Raw genomic sequence first — 22,321 nt, forward strand, 5'->3', positions numbered from 1 at the left:
TCCTCTGCAGAACCTGACGGATGTGATGGTGTGTTGCTGAAGATTGCTGGAGAAGATTAAAATGTCATCTAAATAAACAAACATGAAGCGGTTAATGAAATCTCTAAGGACATTGTTTATCAGGGCTTGGAAAACGGCAGGGGCATTGGTGAGTCTGAATGGCACGACCAGGTATTCGAAGTGACCAAGAGGGGTGTTAAATGCGTTCTTCCACTCATCTCCCTCCCTTATCCTGACCAGATGATGGGCACTTCGTAGGTCCAACTCGGAGAAGATGGTGGCTCCGTGAAGTGGTTCCAAAGCAGAGCTGAGAAGGGGCAGTGGATATTTGTTCTATAGCCGTTCTTCTTCCCCACAAAGAAGACACTTGCACCAACAGGGGAGGGTGAGGGCCGGATAATGCCCGCCGTGAGAGATTCTTTTAAGTATGCCTCCATTGCCTCCCTTTCTGGCCGGGGAAATTATACAGCCGACTGGTGGGTAGAGGGGCCCCCAGGGAGAAGGTTGATTACACAATCATAAGGGTGGTGTGGCGGCAGGGATAGAGCCCATTGTTTGCTGAATATTTCTCCCAGATCATGGTACTCTGCTGGAACCTTGGATAGGTCGGGGTCTCAGCAGCAGACGAGCTTGTGGTGACTTTCACAGGGGAAAGGGCCGATTAAAGACAAGTGGACAAACAGAACGGAATCCAGCTGGCTATCTTCCCAGTGGACCAGTCGATGTGAGGATTATGGCCGGCCAACCAGAGATACCCAAGAACTATAGGAGCTTGAGCGGAGGAAATTAAGTTAAATTGTACCTGTTCCTGATGGTTCCTGGAGAGAATTAGAGACGGGTGGTGTGCAGTGTGTGACCCAGGCCAGAAGTCTGTCATCCAGTGCCCAGGCCGCCAGGGGGGCACTCAACGGCTCCCAAGGAATTCTGGTCCGGGAAGCTATGTCTTCATCCAGAAGATTGCCTTCAGCACTGGAATCCACTAGAGCTGACAGAGACAGGGATTGTTTGTTGTAACATAATTTTGCTGAGATCTTCATCCGGGTTCTAGGAACAGAAGGGAATGTTGTCTGACTCACCAGGGTTCCCCTTTCTGCCAGTGAGCCTTCCTCCTTTGGCTGAACGGGACAGGTAGTTTGGAAGTGGTCGGACTGGCTGCCATATAGACACTCACCCACTCTCAATCTCCGGAGTTGCTCAGTGGGAGAGAGGCGGTTCCGTTCAAGCTTCATGAGTTCCTCTCCCTGGATGGTGGAAGTGGCTGGACTGGGAGCTACTCTTGGAGCAGGAGGAGGAGAGGGACTTGTTCTTGCGGGAGGTAGAAACGAAAGCCGTGGAGTGACCATTGGTAGCGGGCGACCAGATCTTTCCCTATTGCATTCTCGAAGACGGTTTTCCGGCCTGGTGGCTAGGGAGGTCAATGAATCCAGGCTGTTGGTGTCATCCCTTGCCGCCAACTTCACCATGTTGCTGAGGCCATTCCAGAAAACCCCCTGGAGCACCTCATCATTCCACCCCTAGTCGGCCGCTAACGTCCGGAACTCCATGGAATACTTGGTGACACTACGGGAGCCCTGACGAAGGGTGAGTAGACACTTAGTAGCATCTCTACCATGGATGGGGTGGTCAAAAGTATTTCTCATCTCTGTGGGGAATGAAGAGCAGATTTTCAGCTCATTATCCCAAACAGCCATAGCCCACGCTAGGGCACTTCCCTGCAACAACCCCATGATATAAGCTATCTTTGACTTGTTCGTGGAGTAAGTAGATGACTGCTGATCGAACACCAAGGAGCACGGCAGAAGGCAGGCCCGGCACTTCCCCAAATCCCCAGCGTAGTGTTCAGGTTCAGGTATGTGTGGCTATCTCAGTGGGGGTGTTGCTGACACGTAGGGGGTTGCCACTACAGACTGTCTGGGCTGGTTTGACTGAGTTCCAGGAGAGGATGGTGTAAGATTAGCAGATACACTGTCCACCTGGTCACCGATCTTCATTATGTTAGTGGACAGGGAACGGAGGTTGTCCACAACTTCCCGGAGGAGTTGATAGTGCAGGCCCAGTAGGGAACCCTGGCTGGGGAGGACTTGTTACAGGGTCTTCGTGTCCGCTGGATCCATAGTGACCAGTTTGTTCTGTTGCAATGAACAACTGGAGTGAACCCAAGTGCAGGACACAGGCACGGAGATTGAGTTAGGATTCTTAACGTGGATTTGAATGTTGAGCAGCAAACAGGAGGAATCTTTGCACAGAACTTCATAGGTAAACCTAGAAACTGGAGCAAAACTTAGAACAAATGCTTCTAAGCCATCAGGAGTCACAGTTAACACACAAGAAAAGACTAATGAACTGGTGACTAGTGGTTGTGACGTAGGGATTCTCATACTGAGTCTTTTGAAACCAGGTGTGCCATCATCAAAGAGAATTGGAAGCAATTTGGGAAATTAACGATCAGGACCATGATATAATGAAAGAAAGTTAGGAGCAAGATAGGTAATTAACGATTGGGACCATGACATATTTTTGCATTCCCTTTGTGTTCATGTGTCAGACCCCTTAAATACTACTATCGTATCAACCACAACCCCTGGGAGTACATTCCAAGCAGCTGCCACTCTCTGTGTAAAAAGGTTGCTCCACATAGCTCCCTTAAACGTTTGCTTTCTAACCTTAAACTTATGCACCTTAGTATTTGACAGTTCTACCCTGGCAAAGAGGTTCTATCTTTCTGTAGCCTTTAGAGTGAGTAGTCCAACACAAAAAGGTCTGTAGACACTTACGTCAAATTGTGAGGATCTATCTGCTTCTTTAAGGCTGCCGATCATAGAGGATCTCCTGTGAATCTATTGGCTGAAGAGTGCAGGCATGTCCCATTGTGCTCCATAGATCTTTCTCTGAGGATCATTGACTTGTTGTGTTGGAGAGGCTTCTGAGTTCCTGGGATCCAGAGAGCAATGGTGTCTTCAGTTTAGCAGGCTGATCCCTCCTGGTAGGGTCACCCATGGTGGAAAGGTCAAAAGGGAGATTATAGACAAAGAGCATTTCAACCAAGAACTCAACAGTGAAGCTGGTGGAAGATGATGACACATTACAACAGCAGTGAATGCAGAGGAAGGTTGCAGCAGTGAAGGATCCCCAGTCATCTTACACTCAATGCCCCTGTACTCTGATCCTGATCTGTCAAGGGTAGTGTGGTAGCTGCTTGTGCATTAGCTTCCCCACGTTAAACAAAGTCACACATAGGTGTTCTCCATTTAGTCAAAACACTGTAGCATCCCAGTTATATGTATTGATCGAGATCAGCCTCTATAGCCACTTGATGACCCATCAATAGATGATCCTTTAAGAGTACATCAAATTCAATTTGAGAGATCACACTACTATTACTCCAGAGAACAGACTCTAAGTTGAAAGATGATCTGGTGGAATCTCAGACACCGTGAGGTTTTGTGGAGACCTACCTCTGTGCCTGACATAGAAAGTAGATTGTGAAACCCTGGAGCATGAAGAATCTCATGATTTTCTTCTTGATTGCTTCCGACTAATGGATTGAGTTTCTCTGTGTTTTCTGGGGTAGGCATTTTGCATTCAACTTTTATATTATTTACCAACTCTTGACCCTTCCTGTAGTGGTCAAAGAAGAACTGTCTTGACATTGGCTGATTGAGCATTGAAGCTTTTGGGTACAACATAAATTTCTATTCTGGGTGGGATTGGTCAGATGTCATGGTGCTCCATCTGCAAGGTTGCTGAAGACATCACCCAACTTTACATCTTTTATTATTCTCCTCGGAAGTTCAAATGTGGCATTGAGTTTTGTGATGTCCATGCTATATTAACAATTGGTTTAAAGATTACGACTATTAATATGAGTCAGCTCCCCACCCCCTCTTGAGTTCACATTCCTGCAGCAGAATACCTAGGAGAATGGATACCATTGTCTCCTCATGAGGTCAGCAATCTCCATGACCACTGCTGATCAATGCTGAGGTGTGTTAAGTTGCATTCCAGTAAAAATAGCATGTTGGCCTTGACTTATGATAGATGTACTCATTGTATGGTGTTTGTGATACTGCACGTGTTAATCATCATTAATGATGCAATCATTAGACCCCAATGTCATGATGAAATATATGATTTAGAGTCACATCACAATTTTTTTCATGCCCAGTGTATATGTGAACAACTTTCTTGCTCAGGACTTAGATACAGGCCTTGATCTGCAACATTTGCTGTCTTCTGCCATAGAGAAACAAATACTGATCCACATGTGAAATTTACTCGTAATCTTTCTTCAAAAAGTTTGCAGCTTTTGGATTGGTGGAGCTGGGCGATATTACGGGAGCTCAGATGTGTTGTTCCTAAGGCAACACCTGGAACTGCACTGACTCCAGACACAGGCATTAATGGAATTGTCCTTTGCCAGGCCACTCTCAGTGTACAGAGATGGGTTATACTGGCAATTTTGTTCCCAGCACTTCAATCCTGTTGTGACTCTTTTTTTCTTTGAGGTATATTTTCAGTTTTACCTCCTAAATTTTGCATTCCCTTCTACTTTTCCTCCCACTCCTCTACAGAAAAGGTGTCACGTTTGCTCTGTAGGGGCAACAGGTCATCCTTTAGTGCCTGGGTTCACTTAGATTTGTGGGCATTTCTTTTCCTCCTTTGAGTGATCCAGCCTGTTCCTGCATCTAGATTGTATTCAATCTTCTCTTGGACAATGGAGTGAGTTTGCTGTTAGTTTGTATGTTTGTACCATGTATCCCCCATGCTCTCGTGCTCATTTGTGTTTTTCTCCTCCTTTTTCACTGCTACTTCCTACTCATCTCCGAGTTCAGCACATAGGTGATGGTAGTTTTAGTTTCTTCCGCTGCCATGCTGACTAGTTCTGTGTTCATTTGTTTGCTCCTGCCTTGCTGATTGTACATCGTTGCATACTCCCTTTGCACAGTCTTTGCAGAAGTGAGCAGCCTCCTCCTACAGGTTCCTCCAGTAGATTGATTGTTGAATCATGTTGCCACCAGAGGTCTTGAGTCAGTGGTAATGAAGGCAAGTGCAATGTTAGCATTCTTTTCAGGAGGACTAGAATATAAAAGCAAGGCAGTGTTGCTGAGGCTTTATAAGCCAGAGCAGGAAAGCATATGGGGGAGAAGGCAGGAGTTTGGGGTCGAGAGGGAAAATGGATTAGCCGTAATAAAATGGCAGAGCAGTCTAGATGGATTTACTGTATAGTTCTATTTCTTTTAGAGCAATACCTCCCCACAGAACTACCTAACTACATATTGATCTGCTGTCTATGCATGCACATTGTTTTCTTTTTTGCTGCAATGTGAATGCAACAGTTAAATACATCACCTGCATGTGTGCTTTTATTTAATTAATATGTAGTTGGGCACAGACACAACAGACTGGTGATGAGTATGAATCTGAATGTCTGAGAATATTGCGAAATGCGCTGACAATTATAGAAAGAAATAGTGCGAGTTAAACGGTACCAGAAGGCCATTTCAGATGCTAACAAATGCATGAGTACAGTTACATTTCTGCTGGTTGTTACCCTGGTCACAGGGTATGCGAGAGTTCCCAGGTTCAAATCCCGGATCAGCACCCAATTTTTTTATGTACCCCGTGACCGGGTTAAGAACCAGCAGAAATGGAAAACACTTTGGAGTCTGGTATTACCATAAACTAATAGTGTTTATTAGTAAACTAAGCAATACAGTACTATAAAATGCAAATATATGAAACAGGTTAGCAATGATATATACAGAAGGGCGGAAATAGGAATCAAAACCAGGCTGTTTCAGAGCTAGGGGTAAATGGATACAGTCTTACGATATGATGCAGAGTTCAGTTCAGTTCAGGTCAAGGTAGTTGTTTGAATATCATTGGAGAGAGAGTGAGGTGATGCCATTGCTGTTGATCTTGCCGTTGCCTTCATGTTGTGGTCACCGACTATGACCATACCATGTATGACCATTCTTCAGTGGTGGACCTGTCACCCAGGCGAGGGTGGACACGCAAACAGTTCCCACTGGTCATATCTTTACACGCTATGAGCCACTGATCGATTCCCCGAATCGATCCTCCAAAACCCCTACCTTCACCTGGGTGCACAAAGCCCATTCAGTGTCCCGTGGTGTGTCTGCCTGTGCCTTAGCAGACCTGCTTTTTATCTCCACTTGTTGGACACCGGCTGTCCATCAACCGGCTCCTCCCTGCTGTTTCTGCAGGAATTTTAACAAGCAGGCAAAAGTGCCCTTGGAGAGAAGGTAAACACTCAGCCGAGGAACCATAACATTAAATCTTGTCTCTTTCTGTCACATTTCAGCTGGACCTCTCCCCCCCCCTCTCAATAGCAACACAGTTCATAGGGTCAATTCTGGACCCCATCTCAAACTTGGTTTGCCCATCACACACCCAACAAACCAAAAGCTAAAGCTACAAGACCTACACAAAACCACATAGTTGCATATAGTTATAGTTAACATATAGTTACAACAGTGCAGACAATACCATAATTGATAAAAAACAGACCATGGGCACAGTAAAAATAGTCCAAAGATGTTAAAAGACTATGAGTTCAAAAGAAACCACCACAGAGTTTCCACAAGACCTCAGGGTCCCGATAGACTCTCATCCCACACAGGCAGCAGAATCACTTCTAATGTATTATTCCTCCAACAGTGTTCATGCAAAGGTGAGTGTTTTTCATATTTAGTTTGAATAGCAGATTTAGTTTAGAATTTTATTTTTTGTTATGGTGTGATTGGAGCTTTAATCATCAGTCCAAGCCTTCAGGTTACAATTCTGTTAATTCAGCTAGTGTGTGCCACCATTGTACTTTGATATTGGAAATTCTAAATAAATAGACAATGTTGGAAATACTCAAGTTGAATTGAACTGACTTTATTTCTTACATCCTTCACATACATGAGGAGTAAAAATCTTTACGTTACGTCTCCATCTAAATGAGAAATGTGCAATTATAATAATTCATAATAAACAGAACAGTCAGTGTAATACTGAGTACACTTAAATCAGCGTGCATTCATCAGTCTGATGGCCTGGTGGCAGAAACTGTCCCGGAGCCTGTTGGTCCCGGTACTGCTTCCCAGATGGTAGTAGCTGGAATAGATTGTGGTTGGGATGGCTTGGGTCCCAATGATCCTACAGGCCCTTTTTACACACGTGTCCTTGTAAAATACTTGAATCTTGGGAAGTTCACAACAACAGATGTGCTGGGCTGTCCGCACCACTCTCTGCCAAGTTCTGTGATAAAATGAGGTACATTTTCCATACCAGGTAGTGATGCAGCTGATCAGGATGCTCTTAGTTGTGCCCCTGTGGGATTTGGGGGCCCATAGCAAACTTCCTCAACTGTCTGGAGTGTAAGAGGCACTGCTGTGCCTTTCTCACCACACAGCTGGTGTGTAAAGACCATGTGAGGTCCTCGGTGATGTGAATGCTAAGGAACTTGAAGCTGTTTACCCTCTCACCCCCAGATCCATTGATGTCAATAGGGGTTAGCCCATCTCCATTTCTCCTGTAATCCACAACTAGCTCCTTTGTTTTTGCAACTGGGAGGTGCTGGGACCAGACCCAAAAGCAAGACACAGACACTGAAGTACTGGGAACTGGACAGGACTAGAGTTAGGGACTGGCCAGGACACAATAGGATCTGGGACAGGAACACAGACTTGGGCTGGGACTTTGGCTGGGAAAGCAGGACTAGAACAAGGAACAGGGAACTAGGAGCCTGGGCTTGGACTCCGAACCAGAGACTGGACATAGACCCAGAACCTGGGTCTTGGCTCAGACCCCGGAACTAGGCGAGGACATGATGTGGCTACAGGACTGGATGAGGCTTGGGTTCTTTGAGGCTTCGGTATGGACTCCGGGCCAGAGATTGGACAAGGTCCCAGAACCTGGTTCTTGACTCGGTCTTGGACCCCGGAACTAGGTGAGGTCATGATGAGGCTAGGGTTCTTCGAGGCTTGGCTACAGGACTAGACGTGGAACTCCTGCCCAGGACAAAGCACATAGACAGGACAAGAGCCCGAAGCCTTGACTCAATCTTTGGATGCCTGAACACAGAGTCTCAAGAGAACAGGAACACAGAGCCTTGGTCTTGAGCGAACAGGAACACAGGGACATGGAACACAGAGCCAGGACCCCTCCTAAGGAGCAGGACTTAAGGTTGGGACTCGTACACAGAACACAGAGACAGTTCCCAAAACAAGGTAATGGCAAATAGCCAGACCTACCTAGCAAAGGCATGGACACAGAAACAGTTCCAAACAACGATAGACAGTTCCTTATCTAGACACAGCAAGGCTCCAGTCTTGCACCAGCAGTAGAACTTGCCAGCAATGCAGGCAAGGCTTCAGGGGGAAAGTGAAGGTGAACAGTTCAGCAAATGAAGCTGAACCCAGGAGCTATTTATGTAGCCAGCCCAAAATGAGAATCAGGTGGCTCCATTAGAGCACCCAACAGAACAAGGGAAAACCTGGCTTAAGGTGTGATGGACCGGACCGTGAACTGCAATGCAGACCTCACGGACCAGACCATGACAGCAACATTGAGGGAGAGGTTGTTTTCTTGACACCATTGTGTCAGAGAGATGATTTCTTCCCTGTAGGCCACCTCATTATTGTTTAGATAAGGCCAATCAATGTAGTGTTGTTGGCAAATTTAATTAGCAGATTAGAGCCATGGGTAGCAATCAGTATGCAACCCTCAGGGGCTTGGTCAGCATCTGTGGAGAGAGAAAAAGTGTTAACTTTCATATTGGCTAAATTCAACATTGTTTTTCTAGAATAATTCAGAATGGGGGCTTTGTGAAGGTTTTTTTTGTGTTTATTTTAGTAGTGCGCCATGACAAATCCGGAGTACATTTGAAGCATCTTTGACTGCTTAAAATGTATGCATTGGTCACATTTTAGAACCCCAGTGAGATCCAAATTAATAAATGGAACTAATGGGGCAGCAAATTCATTGTATTTTAAAAGATTTTGCAACCACTTACGTATCAAATTGCTTTCCAAACTAGTAACCGTGGAATCAGTATTCACAGGGTAAATGTCTGTATATACAGTAAAAATTGACTAGGGCAGCAAATGTATGAAACAAGTTTATGGCATTTGGTCATGTCTTATTTGCAGTAACTCATCTTATATATAGAGTTTCAAACTGCCAATGCCTAAGGCTTCCAGAGTGGGTGATTTACTGAAAACCATTTGAGCTCCTAGTTGATTGGAACAGTAAATTCTGAGGATGGCTATGAAATGTTTGCAGTTTAGCTTCTATTATACACCATTTCCAGGAAATGCACTGAAATATTACACAAGCATCTGTCATTGGTGAATAGTTGTTTATTGTAAAGTTATTTGTGTCCTTGGAGTATGTTGCACTCTTCCCTGAATTTATTGCTTAAGATTATGTGCTGTCATTCTGCAGGCAAACAACTTTGTTGAAAACCATTTTATTTTTAATCTTTGTGCTTTTTGTAAATTTTGCATGGACATAGTATATTTGAAGGCCTGAATTGTCTGAGCTGTACCAAATGCAAATTTCAGTTCGGGTGCAATTAAGTCCTGAGCAAGTAATATTTTTATCTTTCCCGTTATTCAAGGACAAATCTAGCATCATTGCAGGATTTCACTGGTGACAGGTTATGTGCTTTGCAAGATACTGACTTCTGAAGGGAAATGGGTCTTAGTTGGGATTGATACCAAGGAAAGAAAAATGCTTACAAGTGTGGGAAAGAATTAAATATTAGAATACTTGCACTTACACAGCCTTTTACACAATTTCAGGACATCAAGAGGGGGCAAAGGGACCACAGGCAAGTGGTAAGTATTTTAAAGGTGAGATGGTGAGGGCTCAAGGTCTTTCTGTTCCTGTTAGCATGAAGGGCCTGCAAGAAAATAAATGTTGTAGTAGTATATGGTGACATACACCCTATCCTCATTATATGCGGGGGGATACATTCCTCACAGTCGACGCATAATGTGAATAATTATTTAAATAGAGAAAATAGGGATGCATTTCAGAAGGCTTCCTAAATATGTTTTATCTGTAATTTATTCACGTTTTCATACTAAAACAACACAAAAGCAGTACCACAAGGCAATATTTGTATTATGTTTCATCAATTTAAGGTAATATTCAGCATAAGTTAAAAGTTAACATACTAGGGTGTACAGTACTCACCAAGAGTGGCAGGTGTGTTTGCTCCAGGAGAGGAGTGGGTGTTGTGGTGTTGGGAACATATCAAGCACAACAAGCGGTGAAGCAAGACTTACGGATCTCTTAGAACTGCCGGCAGCAGGAGATGACACCGGTTTGAATACAAGTGGTGAGGGTTGTTTGCTTGGCAGCATTTTGTTTTTCAACATAAATTCGCTTGTAGCGAAGAAGGGTCGACAGCAGGGAATGACGGAAATGCTGAATCCGTTCTAAACTTGGGACCATGTCCATTGCCATTTGTGCCAAGTGTTCTGACTTCCACCATTCCCTCACCATTGGTAAACTCCCGGGATTTTCAAAATCATCTGTTGCTTGCAGCATCTGAGAGGTAGTTCACCGTAAAAAAAATATGCCTTGAATGTAGATTACACCTTGGTTGAGTGGCTGAATCAGCGATGTTGTGTTAGGTGGCAGGAAACACATGTTATGTTAGGAGGAATGCTGTCCAAATGTTTAGGATGGGCTGGCGCATTGTCAAGCAAAAAAAGTACTTTTAAAGGCAAGATTCTGCTCCCGGTAGTAGCGTCCCAGAACTGTGTTACCTTCAGCTGATGTCGAGCTGTTTATAATTTCCAACTTTTTTCCAAGTATTAAAGCGGTTCTCAGCTGCTCGGCTGATGGCCCAGGACATGACATCGGATGCTTAGGAGGCACAGTTAAATATTTCAAGCACAAAATCACTGCACCATAGGTAAAACCAACAAAAGTTTCAGAGCACAAGATCGCAGATCCACACCTTGCCAAAACCAAAGCAAGACTAGTGGGAGTGAGACTGTGAGGCATGCACACCTGACTTGTATTGGCGGGAAAGCGATGCTTCTCGTCTCAACGGTGAGACTGTGAGGTGTGTGCACGTGACTTGTATTGGCGGGAAAGCGGTGCTCCTCACGTAACTGTGAGTTTTGGATGCATATAAGGAACATTTATAGAAATAGGTTCCTCGCATAACTGTGAATCTGCAGAGTCTAAAGACACATATAACGAGGATAGGGTGTATATGTAATTTGATAATATATTTATTTTGAACTTTGAATGTTGAGCATAAAGGTAGGAAGTTATGATGCACTTGTGCAGAACACCAAAACTGAGCACATTATTTTTTTCTTTTGATTGCTGGAAAAAAAAGGAAGTTACACAGCAGGTCAAGCAGTATCTATGGAAATGGGAATCAGAGTTGACATTTCAGGAGTGACATTGCTAGTGATATTGAACATGGTGCAGATGTTTTTTCTGAAATAAAAACAGCTCCTTTTGGAGTACAACACTCTCAATACAGCACTATGGACTGAACATATGCCATGGCTCTAGAATCAAGCTTGGTCACAGTTAGGAAACAAAAGAGGAAATAATTTAATTTGTAAATTTGATGTTTCTGTAGAAAACGTGCAATTATGCCTAACTGGAATTGTTTAGCTTGATCCTGCTGGATAAGTGCAGCAAGGGGCAGGTTTCAGTGATCTCTTATTAATATAAATAACAGATGACCTCAAGCTGAAAGGTTCAATAGTTGCTCCATAATTTATTGAGATCAGAAAACACAAAATGTAGACTATGGATAGACATAAGAATGGGATGTATTCATCATTTTATTGTCAGGTTGATATGTAAATGGATTCACCAAAAATATCAGAACATAGCGGTTTGTCCATTATCATTTGTAAAAAAGATTGTTATGTACCCCAGGGTTAATTTTTTTTCTGTGGACTGTCACTTTAAAATGCCGAGAGAATGAGACTGACTTTTAGACATTGTTGGATTTCTACTGATTACAAAATTGCTTGGTTACTATGGTGAGAGAGGTGGAGTTATTTGATGGACAATCAATTGTTTATGCAAGTGCGTGGCTTGTTTTGAATAAGCAAGGTCAGATGACTCTTCCAGACACACACAGAGAGACACATGCTCAGAGTCAAGATGGATTCGGTCAGTGGAAGACACCAGTGAGTCGGTTGCTGGTTTAAACTTTCAGTAGCCCAAAGGGGTGAGTTGAGATCAATCCAGAGTATTGATAAATGACTCTCACGAGTTGCTACAACTAGAAGAAGTTTGCAGAGAGGAGAGGAGAGGAAGGTTTGAAACAGAAGAAACCTAGTGACAAAGAGATCACTGTTCGGACTCTCTGTCTAAATTACCCGTGAGGGTGAGTTTGTTTCTGTTCAGATATGAAAGTGTGTTTGTCACATAGTTAATCCACAGGAGTGGGTTCTCTGGTGAGGGGAAAACCCTTGTTAATACCACTTGTGTGTTTACCCTTTTTCTGGGTGTGGTAGTTCACTGAAGAAAGACACCCCTGTGGCAAGTCACTGTTGGAGTTATTTTGTATGTCGTGGAACTGGATAAGTGGCTATCCACATTGTGTGGTTAGGGTAACCTTGTGGAATCTACTGGTGTGTCTACCCTTGCCTGGGTGGTAGTTTTCCCTGGAAGAGGGTCCCCTTTGTGGTAAGCTATTGTTGGAGATATGTGGATTCGGTTTGAGTATCCTGAGGCCACCACTTTGGGATGTCCCGTAGCTGAATTCAGGTGTGGTTTCACTTGTGTTGAAAGGTTGGAGATCACTATCGGTGATACTTAGTGTGTGTAAAATGGAACAACTTTGGAGATAAAACATACAGCTATTGTAATTTTGTATTGCTGTCATGGAATCTATGGAATCTCAACGTAATTGCCTTCTCACAATATTCGCCTTTGGATTACAAATATCTCGCATTAGTTAACCTGTGGATCTGAACTGAATTTCCTTACGTACCATCATAAGACTGTAACTCTTGCCACCTGAGCTTGAATAAGTTTGGGAACTATATTTTTACTCCTATATATGCATAACACTGCTAACCCTTGGTTTACCTGGTTTAAGTTACTGTATTACATAGTTACTAATAAAATAGTGTTTTGTGAACAGCAAAACCAGGCTCCAGGTGTGTTCTGTTGCTGCTGATACATTTACAGGGTTGTGTGTACACAACAGATTGTCATGCTCCTTTTCTTTGGTCAAAACACACCATATATTGGAACTTTGATCTCATTAACTTTGTCTAATGAGCTATAAGTGATAACAGAATAAATCTCTGGAAAACCAAAATTAAAGACTGGCAGTCTACAACAATAGTATTGGTGACTGTGTGAATAATTAAGAGAAGTGTTGCAAGTCAATGTAATTGTGAAGGGGGAGTAAATGATTTAGATCTTAAGCAGTCACTGTAGAGTGGAGGGACTTAACAACATTGAATGGCGGGGAGAAGTTACTGCATTGAAAAGCACACCAGTGGACTAATTTGCCAGGTTAGTCTGCTGTTACTGATATTGGTTTGCAAGGCAAACTCACCCCCTGCAGCATATGCAGGTGGATATATTTTATAAACTTAACCTGTTGGATGAAATCTGCAATTTTCTCTTTACAAAATGCCTTTTAGCCATTCCTCTTGAATGCAGTTGATGCCAACTACATTATGACATGCTAATTGCTAGCATGAGATTTCACCATAAGACCATAAGACATAGGAGCAGAGTTAGGCCATTTGGCCCATTGAATCTTCTCCACCATTCACTCATGGCTGATCCTCTTCCCCCCCTTCTCATCCCCATTCCCCATCCTTCTCCCCGTAATCTTTGATGCTGTGTCCAGTCAAGAACCTATGAAGCTCTGCCTTAAGTACACCCTACAACCTGGCCTCCATAGCTGCCTGTGGTAATAAATTGAGCAAATTCACCACCCTCTGTCTAAAAAAAAATCCATATCTCTGTTTTAAATGGATGCCCCTCCATCCTGAGGCTAAACTCCCCCACGTTGGGAAACATCCTTTCCACATCTACTCTGTCTAAGACTTTAAACGCTTGAAAGGTTTCAATTAGATCCCCTCTCATCCTTCTAAATTCCAGCAAGTACAGACCCGGAGCCATCAAACATTCCTTGTATGATAACCCTTTCATTTCCGGAATCATCCTTGCGAACCTCCTCTGAACCCTCTCCAATGCCAGCATATCTCTTCTTAGATGAGGAACCCAAAATTGTTCAGCATACTCAAGGTGCCTTATAAAGCCCCAGTATCACATCCAGACCTCCAGACCTCTTGAAATGAATGCTAACATTGCATTTGCCTTCCTCACCACCAAATCTGGCTGCAAGTTAACCTGCTTCCATAATAGACGATTGAATTGAATTGAATTCAATTGAATTCTTATTATCATGTGCTGAGAGAGTGGAAATTTTATTTTATATGCCATCGATAAGGATGATTTCAATACAACAGTGCTGTGAGTTAGTACAAGGGGAAAGAATAACAAAATGCAGAATAATGTGTTATAATTACAGAGAAAGTGCAGGTAGACAATAATGTGAAAGGACATAAGAAGGTGGATTGTAAGGTTTGGGTTCAATTTTTTTGTACTAGGGCCCCCGTACAGTAGTCATCTATCAGTAGGTAGAAGCTGTCTATGACTCTGGTGGATAGTACTTTCAGGCCTTTGTATATTCTCCTTGATGGGGCGAGGGAAATTGGGAGAATGTTTGGAGTGGGTGGGGTCTTTTATTACTTTGGCTGTGTTTCTGAGGCAGTGAGAAGTGTAGACAGAGTCCAGAGAGGGGAATCTAGTTTCAGCATTGTGCCGAGCTGTGTTCATAACTCTGCAGTTTCTTACAGTCACAGGTAGAGCAGTTGCCATTACAAGCCATTATGCATCCAGATAGGATAGTATCTGTGGTGCATCAATAAAAATTTGTGAAGGACAAAAGTAACAAACATACCAAATTTCTTTAGGCTCCTGCAGAAGTATTGATGAAATTGTTTGACAATGGCGTCTACATAGTTGGACCAGGACTGGCTACTGGTGATGTTTACTCCTAGAAAAGTGAAACTTTCAATCCTCTTGACCATAGCATCAATGATGTAAATAGGAGCATATGCACCAGCCTCCTTCCTGAAGTCAATGACCAGCTCGAGCCACTAGAGTTGGCTTAGTTTGCTTCTATGGCAGCTCATAGTTCAAAGTAAATTTATTATCAAGGTACATATATGTCACCATATATTACCCTGAAATTCTTTTTCTTGCAGGTATTTACAGTAATACAAATAAATACAATCAATAAAAAATACATACAAAGACAAACAACCAATGTGCAAAAGAAGACAAACTGTGCAAATGCAAACATAGATAGATAGATAACTAACTAACACTGAGAAAATGAGCTGTAGAGTCCCTGAAAATGAGTCCATTGCTTGTGTTCAGTGATTGATCAGCTGTAGCTGCCATGAAAAGAGCTGTCGCATGTAGCACCTTAGTCTTCACAGGGCATTGAGAGTTGTATTTCCTGCTCGATGCTGTCTCACGTAGGCCAATAAGATTTGTGTTTCACAGCTGCGGAAAGCTCCATAGGAGTAGCTCTATAAAAATCTGTTATGTATTGGAGTGTTAACACACCTGCCCCTTTGCTGTCCAATCCATCCCTGCCTTTGTTAGGAAAAGTACTGATTTACTCAGATCTGTACTGAAGCCCAAAGAGCTGAGGTCATTCTCCGTAGCCATTTGAAATATTCTTAATAGAAATAAAATAAAATAAATTCATCAGCGTAGTTCTTCCTATATCGGATACACTTGTCATGCATACTATTGCTGGGCAATGAGGCACCAAAGGTTTTCACATTGGTACAACCAGATTTCTCGGCCTACACATTCCAATCAATATTACTAAGCATGAATGAACTACTATAAACATAATAAGTAGGATCAGAAATAGGATAAATTGCCCATCGTATCTGCTGTGCCATTTAGCACTATCATACTGAATTTCTGCAACACTTTCCTGTTATATCCACATTTCCCCTGATCCTGGCAATTTAAGCTGTGGAGTTCAGTTAATGGCCCAGAGCACACCATACCTCCCTTCAAGGCTTATCAAACATTGGATAGATAGACATCAAGAAGCAATATGCCATTTTTTCTGTAAGATTAACAGATGTTACACAAGAATTCACATTAAATGAAGCAGACCCCAATGCAACTCCTCTCAAAGGGCAAACACCTCCAAAATTGAATTAGGTTAATTTATTGTTTTCCTCAAACTAAAGAACAAACATAAAAAGCAAAAAAAAAGCCCAAAAAAACACATGCTAAAAATCTGCAAGAGAAACTGCAGTTATTTTTTGAGAGGCTCAATAGTTCTGTCACTTTCTATCGACATGACACAAATCAGTTGACGTTTCAAGGATAAACCTTTCCGTAGAACTGAAAGATATCACAGATGATGAACATTTACAAAGGAACAGGGATAGAAATCTGGGAGGGAAATAGAACCATATCCTGGCAGTGCATACGGGAAAAGCCAAAGAAATGTTTGTATCATGCTAAAAAAGAATTGGAACATAGTTAAATGCTTAAATGGTATGTGTAGGGGACTAAATGAAGCATAATTCAAGGATCAAAGACAATGTAATATTGGGGGTATTAGGAAATGCTGGAAATGGCAAAGTGAAGCATGTTCATGAAGTTTATTTCTTTCTCTATGCTCATGCTGATTTTTCATTCTATACTATAATGGACACAGGAATTAAGTGCTATAAACTTTAACAAGAGATGCTAGTGTTGAAGAATTTAATCTCATTCTATTTTTCTCCTTTATAATCAACATTGGGTATTGGTAGGTCAGGAGTGCCCTGAGTCAATGTCCTTTGCTCTTTCTCTGTAAATTGGCCAAATCTGTAGTTTCAGAAGTCTCTTCCCTCCCATATTATTTCAGTAAATATATTTAAGACAAGGTTGGATAGATTTTTGCGTTGTAGGGAAATTAAGGTTTATGAGGAAAAGGCAGGTAGGTGGAGACGAGTCCATTGTCAGCCATGATCTTATTGAATGGCTTGACAGGCCTGCTCCTGCTCTGATTTTCCTATGTTCTATATTTTGTTTAAATAGCTAATCTTCTGATGTGATTACATGGAACTTGCAAATTAACATTGTGCTGAATCAAGGGTAAATCTCTGATATGGACACATGTCCAGTAGGATTGGATTTATAGTGTCCCAAACCCATAAGTACTTAGAGCTGGAGGACAGAGTTGATTCCTGTTATCTCAATTTGGTTTGGTTTAATGCCAGATTCCACTGCTGAAACAATATAATTAATTTGCAGAGTACCATTTCGTCATTTTTTGTTATTTATATTGGTACCTTTTGTTTGGTCTCCTGAAAGGTGTCCAACTAAGTCAAGCCTCAGTGAAATAGCTTTCACAAATCTATATTCAAACAATAAGTGAATAGACAAAGAAATCAACTGGTTAAAAGCTGACCTATGAAATCTCAGCAGAGCAAAATGCTGGTTATATGTGTACTGCTGAGGCATTTAAAGCATGCTTACCTTCGAACAGGACTTGCTGAATGTGAGCACAGATGTCCAAATGACATTCTCTAATATTTCAATATTGAGATCTTAAACTTAAAACATGAAGACAAAGCCATTGATTTAGGAAGCAGTGTTTTATAATGGCACTGAACCAGCAAGGGCTTTTATAAAACTGTTGAAATATTATTGGAACTATTATGAAGATATTTATTCAGAGTTCTGAATCCTGAAATAGTTCAGCATGGAAAGAGGCCATTCAGCCTTGTTGGCTTCATTAGTCACACTCACTCACTGTTTCTACATAGACCTACAAAATTTTTCCTATCATATACTTATCTATCTTCTTTCTGACTGCTGCAGTTTAACCTACTACCATTATTAGTCATTGTTGTCTACTCTAGACCATATGCTCTCGATGAATTCAATATTCCCTTTGCCATTCTTTCCTTCTCTCTGCACTTGAAACTAATATATTTTCTCAATGAAGGTTTTTTAACCTGAAACCTTAACTGTCTCTTTTTACAGATGCTGCCGAACCTGTTTCCAGCATCGTTCGTTGTTATTTCAGATTTCTGACATCTGTAGTTCCTTGAGTTTCAATTACTATCTACCTCACAGCTTCAGTTTTCCTCTGATCTTCCTGTCATCTGCAAGTTGACCGAAGTTAGTTGGTAGCAAGTTGACTTGAGTGCCTCATATAGCCATGCCCAATTTATTAATATATATTAAGACTAACAGTGATCCTACCAGGACCCCCTGGTGAAATTCATTGTATAATTCTGTTCTAACTGCTCCTTGTTATTTCACTTCTTTGGCACACTTATTCACAATTAATATAAAACCCTTGGCAGTCTGTGCAGGTGTTGATGACTCAGTAGCAGAAACTGCATTGAATTTATACATATTCACTGATCTTGACTGCAGGGTCTTAATTGAAGACAGCATCATGCCTTCCATTGACCACAAAGAAGTGATCCTGCAGTGGCAGTTTCAAAGCTTTCTACTGATGCAGAATGACAGACGCTATGAACATTGATATTTTTCAGAATTTTGCAATTCAAGGAAAAGGGCTATCGAACTGATATAAAACTTTTGAAAACAATATACTATCCATTTATGTAAAGAGTTCTACTTTCAGAGAGCTGTGTTTAATATAGCAAATGTCATCTCCAGTTGAGCATGTGATGGCAATGTGATTTATCAGCTTGTGACATCTCTGCAGATGAATTTACTTTAATTGTCTGTGAGCTTCAAATCCATAATGAAGACGAGTGACTTTGTCAGCAAGCTTTTGATAAATTCTCTGGCTTCATAACTAGGCAATTAGCTGTCACTCAAAGTTCTGCCTATTCATTTTGGGCTAAGGTTTGTCAGTCTTACAATTCTTGGTTTCAAGGCAAACTGTTGATTTAAATATGGATAGCAGCAGAGGAACTAGAATTAGCTTTCTTTGTGAGCTAATAAAACGAAACTAAGCTGATTTTATTTTAGTTTAATTGTTATGGTATTGCTGTAAATATAGAATTCATTGCCCATGTCCAATTGCCATTGAGAGATGGTGGTCAAGTGTTTCCATGAACTACAACTATCTTCTGGAGAAGAAACTCCTACCATGATGTTGGATAGGGAGCTCTAAGAAGACGAAGAAGAGCTTGTGACATAGTTCAATATCTGGTAGGTATATGGCTGGACCGGCAAGATTGTGGAGTTCCTATGAACTTTGTCCTTCTTGTAAGTTGTGGTCATGATTTTTGTAGTTGCTGTTAGAGGAGGCTAGGTGAGTAGTTATTATGCATTTTATAGATGTTTAAATGATGCATGAGCTGGTAATTAAGCTTTTTACTTTTTTGGGACGGCATGGTATTGTAGCAGTTAGCATATGGATTCACAGCAGCAGCGACCGGGGTTGAATTCTTGCCACTGTCTGTAAGGAGTTTTCTCTGTCACCTCATGAGTTTCCTCTGAGTGCTCCAATTTCCTCCTACAGTCCAAAGGCATACAGGTTGGTAGATTAATTGGTCATATGGAGTTAATTGTGTGACAAGTACTCATTGGGCCAAAAGGGCCTTTAACCGTGCTGATTCTCTGAATTAAAAAAAATAATCCTGTACAACATTAGGACATTTGCAGATCAGGCAAGATTGCATACCAGGTATGAGGCTGAGATATTTTAAATAGGAAATCATTAAGTTAACTGAAGTTAAATTCTTCAGATGCAATGGTAACATTTGAACTGGCTTGTTATCCCAGACCACTGGATTATCAATCCTATAATTTAACTTACTGACTTTCATTTCCTAGTTGAGTTCTGCAGAAGACATGTGCATATAATTATCAGTTGAAGGTTACATAAATTACAGCAATAATAAAAGCATAAGACATGGGAGTAGTATTAGGCCAGATGGCCAATAGAGTCTGCTCTGCCATTCCATCATGGCTGATTTATTATCCTTCTCAACTCTATTTTTTTGGCTTCCTCCTGTAACTTTTGATGCCCTGACTAACCAAGAAGCTATCAACCTCTGCAGTAAATATGCTCAATGACTTTTTCTTCACAGATGTATGTGACAATGAATTCCACAGATACATGACCTACTGCCTAAAGAAATTCCTTCTCATTTCTGTTCCAAAAGGATGTCCCTCTATTCTGAGGCTGTGCCCTTTGGTCCTAGACTCGCATACTATCAGAAACATACTGTCCACAACTACTCTATCTAGTTCTTTCAGTATTCAGTACTTTCAATGAGAACATCCCCCACTGTTCTTTTAAACTGCATGGAATACAGGCCCAGAGCCATTAAACACAACTCATATGTTACACCTTTTGTTCTCAGAATCATTCTTGTGATCTTACTCTGGATCCTCTCCAATGCTAGGACGTCTTTTCTAAGATAAGGGGCTATCTGTAAGGAGACAGTTAAGAACTGTTTTGTGATAAGAACTGATCACAGTTCTCCAAGTACAACTCTGTACAGCCTCAGCATCACATCCTTGCTCTCATATCATAGTCCTCTTAAAATGAATGCTAACACTGCATTTGTCTTCCTTACCATCAACTCAATTTGCAAGTTAACCTTTAGAGAATACTGTATAAGCATTCCCAAATCCTGTTAAAACTCTGATTTTTGAATTTTCACCCCGTTTAGAAAACAGACTATTCCCTTAATCCTTCTACCAAAGTTCATGACCAGACATTTTCCAGCAGTGTTCTCCATCTGCCAATTCATTGTCCATTCTCCCAATTCTTTACACAGATGCCCTGCTTCCTGCCCCTCCACTGATCTTTGTATCATCTGCAAATTTGGCCACAAACCATCAATTTCATCATAAAAATCACTGACGTACTGTATATCATGGAAAGAGTGGTCCCAGTACCAGTACCTGCGAACACCACTAATCACCAGCAGCAAACCAAAATATGCTGCCTTTATTCCAACTCTGTCTCCTGTCAGTCAGCCAATCTTCTGTTCATGCTAGTATATTTTTGTAATACCTTGGGCTCTTAGCTTGTTAAGCAGCCTCAAGTGGGGCAACTTGTCAAAGGTTTTCTGAAATTCCAAGTAAACAACATCCACTGACACTCCTTTATCTATTGTCCCTGTTATTTCCTTCAAATAATTCCAACGGTTTTGTCAGGCAAGATTTCCCCTGAGGGAAACCATTCTGATTTGGCCTACTTTATCATGTGCCTCCAAGTATCTAAAACCTCATCCTTAATAATGGATTCCAACATCTTCCCAACCACTGCATTCAGGCTAACTGGCCTAGAATTTCCTTTTTTCTGCCTCCTACCCTTATTAAGAGTGGACGAAGGGTCTCGGACCGAAACGTCAACAGCACTTCTCCCTATAGATGCTGCCTGGCCTGCTGTGTTCCACCAGCATTTTGTGTGTGTTGTTGTTTGAATTTTCAGCATCTGCAGATTTCCTCGTGTTGGACATTTGCAATTTTCAGTTTCTCAGGAACCATTCTAGAATCTAGTAATTCCTGAAAGATCATTAATCATTCCCCCACAATCTCCTCAGCCTCCTCTTTCAGAACTCCTGGTTTGGGTGACTTATCTACCTTCAGACCTTCCAGCTTCACAAGCTTTGCCATATAGCTACTGTCTTCGGCTGTAAAGACAACCATAAAATAGTTATTTACAAAGTTTGTAGTGGTTCAATATCTGCTCTCACCTTTCTTTTACTTTTCAGATATCTGAAAAAACTTTTGGTATCCTCTTTGATACTATTTTCTACCTTACCTTCATATTTCATCTATTCTTTCCTTCTGATTGATTTAGTTGCCTTCTGTTGCTTTTTAAAAGCTACCCAATCCTTTAACTTCTCACTAACTTTTGCAATGCTATATGTCCTCTCTTTTTCTTTGACTTCTCTTGTCCACCATACTTACCTCATCCTTCCTTCGGAACACCTCTTCATCTTTGTTAGCAACACAATGATGTTATCTGACTGCATTCATTGTCTAGGCAGAGAGATGAGGAAGAAGCTTCTTGGTCTTATTACAGCAAAGTAGCTGCTTTTTAGGTAACTATACCCTGTCTTTAAAAGGAAGAACATCCTTAAAAAATATTTTTTATTTGGATAGTGTTGGACTATAGTGTAGCATCACACCACCAACGCTTTATGCGGCAACAACTTTTGAAGAGTAAGGGGAAAAAAATAGAACATTAAGCTGGACAATATCTCACACTGCAGGAGAGATAATGGAGAAGCAGCAGAATGGCTGGCTGTAGTAACCA

At 41.6% G+C, this 22,321-nt stretch overlaps 1 protein-coding gene across 9 annotated transcripts in view; it reads left to right on the top strand.

The window, feature by feature from the left end:
- LOC132404908 (GTP-binding protein Rit2-like) overlaps positions 1 to 22,321 on the top strand; it is a 328,089-nt gene that overhangs the window by 86,489 nt on the left and 219,279 nt on the right. Inside the window, exon 1 of one of the 9 annotated variants that reach the window (XM_059989512.1) lies at positions 11,002 to 11,089. The exons of the other annotated variants lie outside the window; for them this stretch is intronic. The gene's annotated coding sequence lies outside the window, so the exon portion shown is untranslated. Of the gene's footprint in view, positions 1 to 11,001; positions 11,090 to 22,321 lie in introns of those variants that run through there. 9 annotated transcript variants of the gene reach the window in all.

This window comes from Hypanus sabinus, chromosome 14 (genome assembly GCF_030144855.1).
Source record: "Hypanus sabinus isolate sHypSab1 chromosome 14, sHypSab1.hap1, whole genome shotgun sequence".
NCBI lineage: Eukaryota > Metazoa > Chordata > Chondrichthyes > Myliobatiformes > Dasyatidae > Hypanus > Hypanus sabinus.